This window comes from Mus caroli, unplaced genomic scaffold (genome assembly GCF_978045245.1).
Source record: "Mus caroli unplaced genomic scaffold, Mus_caroli_1 scaffold_12, whole genome shotgun sequence".
NCBI classification, from domain to species: domain Eukaryota; kingdom Metazoa; phylum Chordata; class Mammalia; order Rodentia; family Muridae; genus Mus; species Mus caroli.
In genome coordinates, this window is record NW_028227267.1 from 77622113 (window position 1) to 77628468 (window position 6356).

Genomic DNA, 6356 nt, shown 5'->3' on the forward strand with positions numbered 1-6356 from the left:
TGTTCAACATCCTTAGTCATCAGGGAAATGCAAATCAAAATGAACCTGAGATTCCACCTCACACCAGTCAGAATGTCTAAGATCAAAACTCAGGTGACAGCAGATGCTGGCAAGGATGTGGAGAAAGAGGAACACTCCTTTGTGGGTGGGATTACAAACTGCTACAACCACTGTGGAAATCAGTCTGGCTGATCCTCAGAAAATTGGACATAGTATTACATGAGGACCCAGCAATACAACACCTAGGTATATACCCAGAAGATGCTCCAACATGTAAGAAGGACACATGTTCCAGTATTTTCATAGCACCCTTATTCATAATAGCCAGAAGTTGTAAAGAACTCAGACATCCCTCAACAGAGGAATGGATACAGAAACTGGTACATTTACACAATGGAGTAGTACTCAGCTATTAAAAACAATGACTTCATGAAATTCGCAGGCAAATGGTTGGAACTTATAAATATTATATTCAGTGAAGTAACTAAGTCACAAAAGAACACACATACTATGCACTCAGTAATAATTGTATATTAGCTGAAAAGTTTGGGATACACAAGATTTAATTCACAGACCATACCCAAGAAGTAGGAAGACCAATGTGTGGATGTTTCAGTGCTTCTTAGAACAAAATACTCACAGGGGGAAATATGGAGACAAACTGTGGAACAGAGACTGAAGGAAACACCATCCAGCGACTGCCCCTTGAGGGATCCATTCCATATTCAGTGACCAAACCAAACATTTCTAAGTTTTTATACAATTTCTTACCTTCTGAAATATTTCTCTTTGCATATTTCTGTCTCTGACCTGACAATACTGTCAGATAAGTAGGGATTTTTACACTCTGACTCCTTATAAAATGTGTTTATACTAATATCTCTTAAATCTCCAATATATCTTAATTTGTTGGGGCTATAGTTCTTTATTTGATGTTAATGTCCCAAGTGGCAAAATCTATTTTCTTCTCTATTTATATATATTAAATGCTCAGTTATACTTATCAACATGACTGAACACATAAATTTTCAAGAAGGCAATATGAGAAGGATCATGTTAACGGGTGCTTTTTCCCTCAATGTCACTGTAAAGTATTCTTGCTTGAAATAATTTGTGCTGATTATACAAAGAGGGATGGTTATCAATCTTGAAAAGAATCACCATGTTAAACCTTCAAGGATGCCAGTCAACATTTTTGAGGTCTTCATTTGGTATAGTCCCACGTATAAAGGTAGAGAAAACACCATGGTTATACAAGAATGTTTTTGTTTGTTTTGTTTTTTGTTTTGTTTCTGTGTTTTTATCGAGACAGGGTTTCTCTGTGTAGCCCTGGCTGTTCTGGAACTCACTTTGTGGATCAGGGTGGCCTTGAACTCATAAATTAGCCTGCCTCTGCCTCCCAAGTGCTGGGATTAAAGGTGTGTGTCACCACGCCCAGCTACCAGAAATTTAATTATATCTTTGTGATACATTGATATTCTTGCTAAGAAGGTAATTCTGCACTTGTTTTAATTATTCTTTCTATTGCATGCAGATATGACTATGTTATAATTTCTACAAGCCTAAAAAAGTAATAAAGAATTAACAATGGGCTATAAGTTTTTATGGCAAGGGTAGAAAGTGGAAAAGGACATGCTGTTTTTAAATGTCCTTGAACCTATTGTCAGAAACACTGTGTCAAATTTTCTTAGTCTATTAATGGGTAGACTAAGAAATTCAATGAAGCTCAGCCAAGTATTGCAAAGGATTTATGAAACATAACAATAATTGACTGTTAAATCTTTCTTTAGAAAACAAAATGATAGAAAAACTTTTTTTATAACATTACAAACTAATGTTTTGAGGTCAGTTAATGACTCTAACAATGATATTGCCACATTACATAAATGGTGAAGACAGAATAAAGATTACTAAAGATGGAAAGAGACTATTCTCCCTCTGAAAAATACCATATTCTACCTCATATCCCCACCCAATTACAGATTAGAACACTGCTAAATAAATAGCTCATAAAATTTAACTACTGTTATTTTAAATCATCAGAAACACTAACATTAAGAATTAAATTGGTGAATGAAGAGATTACTCAGTGGTTAAGAGCATCAACTGCTCTTCCAGAGGTCATTAGTTCAATTCCCAGCAACCACATGGTGGCTCACAACCATCTGTAATAGGATCTGATGCCCTCTTCTAGTGTGTCTGAAGACAGCTACAGTGTACTCACATAAAACAAATAAATATTAAAAGAAAAAAAATTAAATTAATTTCCATGCTTAGTTTTAGATTCCTTAATTTTGTTAAAAGATCTGTGTTGATATTTCTGGTGAAATATTAACTGATGGGACCCATAAGTCACAGATAAAATGTTATATAGTCAATTGCCTTAGCTTGATCAATTATATGATTATGAAGCCAAGTATATAGACTTTAATAAGTCTTTCCCTACCACAAAGAGTTGAGGAAAAAAGCAGAAATATTGATCTTCCTATTGTCTGTGACCCTCAACACTGCATGTAGTTTGGGTCTTTCCAACTGAGTTAAATTTGTTGAATTGCAAAATATATTTAAAAATTTCAAAACTTGTAAAAAAAAAAAAAACAGGAAAATACAGGCTGTCATTGCCAGTGATCAGGAAGGAAGCCGGGAGCTCTCATGCATATTTCTTCTAAATTTCCTTTCAAATATGCATAAGCTCACATGACATTTTGGTAAATGGATTTTCCCAAGAAGATGCCATGAATTTCAGGAAATGTATGATTTGGCAATTACTAAAGAAATTATTCATTCCCCTGTATAAAAAAATAAATAGTTGCATTAAATACTTGTAAACTGTCAGAATGTGACGTATGACTGCCTCCAGCAACAGCAGCGAATGCACTCAGCTCATTCAGCTTAATAATACATTTTCAATAACACATAAATTAGGCCATAAATTTGTGTTGAAACCTAGAAATAACTGTCTCTTACCTCCCCAATCTATATACTCCTCCCTCTCTCTCTATCTCTATCTCTCAAGCTAATTTCTCTTAGTATATCTTCATCATTCCCCTTTACAATGATTAGTAATCCTCTCTTGAGTTCATCATAAAAAGAAAACATAAGAAGAACCAGACAGCATTGTACTCCAAGCAAAATAAATTATTCACCCCGAGAGAATAATAATATTTATGACCATCAATGCTTAAGATCACTTATTGCTTTTGTTATTTATAATTCTTTTACATCTCTTGCCTCATAGTATCTTCATAAAATACTCTGAGTTCAATGATTTTGTATGAATATTCACCAAACATGTCTCTAGAAGACATATGTCTGGTCAATTCACATATGAAGTAACAGTGAGAGAAATACTTAGAGACTAGTTTTGTTGACTTCAGTTCCATATTCTTTTCATAGAAAAAAATAACTGAATAATCTTGTCCCATAATCAAGCCAGGTTCATTGTTTTAATTTTTGACTAGTACTTTGATTTTTCTCCATTGTCCCTGCTTTATGCAAAACTTTAAATACTAAGAAGCCCATTTCTGACATAGACTCAAAGATGAAAGCATGATTTTCATGTTCATGGGCTGAACTGGACCTAATGGTGAATACTGAGATGCTGGTGGAATAGGGACCACCTGAAAATCAGTATTGAGATGAAAATAAAAAAGACAATTGGGTAAGTTCTGTAAACAAACATCCTTTTTGTTTAAACACATAGAGAAGACATAAGAAAACATGCTCAGATCTTGAATGTAAATATGTATTTTATTTTTTCTTTTTTTGAGATGATTATATAATCACATTGTTTGTCCCTTTTGTCCCTCTTTACTAAAGCTCCCACATATATGCCTCTTTGCTTGATTTCAAATATATACCAATTTTGTTCATATGTGTGTGTGTGTGTGTAAAACAACCTGCTACCCTGCTACTCTGTAATTTTACTTGTATATATATTTTCAGGAGTGACTATTTGTTAATAGATGTAGTCTTCTTCGAGGAAGACTTTTTCCAACTCTCAACACTTCATACTTTCCTGTAGTTATTTGTGTACAGTTTATGTCTCATAGGCTATCATGTCTAATTTAACATGTATATTGATGTAGTCCTTATGCTGCTGATGTTTAGACAGACATGAGTGTAGGTTCTTATATTGGTAGAAGACACAATCTCACAACCAACTCCCTGATCCTCTGACTCTTGCAATCTTTCTATTCCATCTTCCACAGTGTGCCCTCAGTTTGAGTGCCCTCAAAACATTAGTTTGTAATGTTATAAAAAACAGTTTTTCTATCTTTTTGTTTTCTAGAGAAAGATTTAACAGTTAATTATTATTATGTTTTGTGAGTCCTTTGCAATACTTTGCTGAGCTTCATTGAATTTCAGTCTTTCATTCATTTTTATACCCATTAATAGACTAATTTAGATACACAGGTGGTTCATAGTCAGAGTCATTTGGATTGAGCTCTACAACTCTACTTTGTGTTTTTCTGTAATGGTCCCCATCTGTTACATAGAGAAGTTGTCTTAATGAGGGCTGAGGACTACACTTATCTGTGGATATTAGGATATATAATGAGCATTGCTCAGATTTTTCAAAGCACAATATAAACTATAAACATTCATAATAGTAGATAAATTATAGAAATGTTTGAGATGTTTTGGAAAGAATCCTGATATAGGAAGTACTTTAAAGAACACTTTCAAAATTTCTTAATGGAAACTTACTTTGGGATGGGGAATAGAAGTATTGAGGACCCCGTTCAAGAGGAGGCTTGCTGTCTTGTAGATGAGTTGAAGAAAACTAATGGTGTACCCTGTAATTCTACCTTCATCCTGGGCTGTTTCCTTGCAATGTCATCTGCTTCACTTTTTTTCCAGAATAGATTTGATTATAAATATTAGGGCATCTTAAATGAAAATGTAGAGATTGTGAGTCTCCCTTGGATACAGATTTGCAATAATTTTCCTGCTATCATTGATTATCTACCAGAAAGACCCAGAAAATTCCTTGAGGACTTTGCTTTTGATAAACACTAATTTTGGTAAAAGTAATACAGCACCAAGAGTCACTGAATATTAACAATCCTCAGGAATTTATTAATTCTTTCCTGATTAAAATGGAGCAGAAAGAATACAACCCAAATACAGAGTTTGCTTGTGAGAACTGTATCTTCACAGCATCTGATCTGTTTGCTGCTGGGACAAAGACAAGCACAACCCTGAGGTGATCTCTGCTGCTCTAGTTCAAGGATCCATAAGTCACAGCGAAAGTTCAGGAAGAGAGAGACCAGGTGATTGTTAGACACAGGAGCCCCTGCATACAAGACAAGAGTCTCATGCCTTATACTAATGCTGTATTGCATGAGACCCAGAGATACCTTGACCTCCTTCCCACCTGTCTGTGCCATGCTAAGGCCTGCGGCATGATTCAAAAATTGTCTTATTTATAAGGGTATCATTGTCATAGAATCACTAACTTCTGTGCTACATGATGACAAAGAATTCTCCAACCCAGAGAGGTTTGATCCTTGTCACTTTCTAGACGGGAATGGCAAGTTTAAGAAAGATGACTACTTTTTTTTTTCCTTTCTCAACAGGAAAATGGATTTGTGTGGGAGAGTGTCTTGACCAAACAGAATGATTTTTATCACTGAGTACCATTTTACAGAACTTTAACTGAAATCTCCAGTTGATTTGAAAGACCTTGAAACCACCCCAGTTGCCAGTGAACTAGTTTATGAGCCACCAAATTTCCAGGTATGCTTCATTCCTGTCTAAATTTATTTCCCCCTAAAGCCCTTTCATTGAGGACATAAATGACTCATCAGGCATGCCATTCTAACCCCACCTCCTGAGTTCTGGGACTCCATATATATAATGCACAAATTGATCCATTGCCCTTCCTTTTTCATAAGACAAGCAGTAACAAATTAAAGTAATGTCCCAAGGTGATTTTTGTTTTTTTCACCATAATACATATAAAGAAAGCATGGCATCTCTGACTTTCCATCTCTTAAAGGTACACAAAATGCCTATCTTCTATTGTAGGCAATTTTTAGGATCACTGTAAAACAAGTCTGCAACTCTCTATGCTGTCCATGATTTATTGACTTCAGCATTGTTAGCCCTTATCTAATGGTGAATTATTATACATTATTACTATAAGACTGAAAAATGTTTTAAATAATAGTATTATAATTCTGAATAAAAAAATTACTGTGGGTGAGTACTGAGAATGTATTTGCATTTATTTGTTCAGAAAATATTTGAAACTATGTAAGATATAAGTATCATTCTAGTACACAGTCAAGATAATCAGCATTGTCATTGGAATTTGATAGATATTAGTCTTAGACACATAACAGTCAAAA

The 6356-nt window shown here is 34.5% G+C and overlaps 1 pseudogene; it reads left to right on the plus strand.

Moving 5' to 3' along the window:
- Nucleotides 1–4698: 4698 nt before the first annotated feature.
- On the plus strand, nt 4699–5763 carry LOC110308980 (cytochrome P450 2C19 pseudogene; annotated as a pseudogene).
- Nucleotides 5764–6356: the final 593 nt, after the last annotated feature.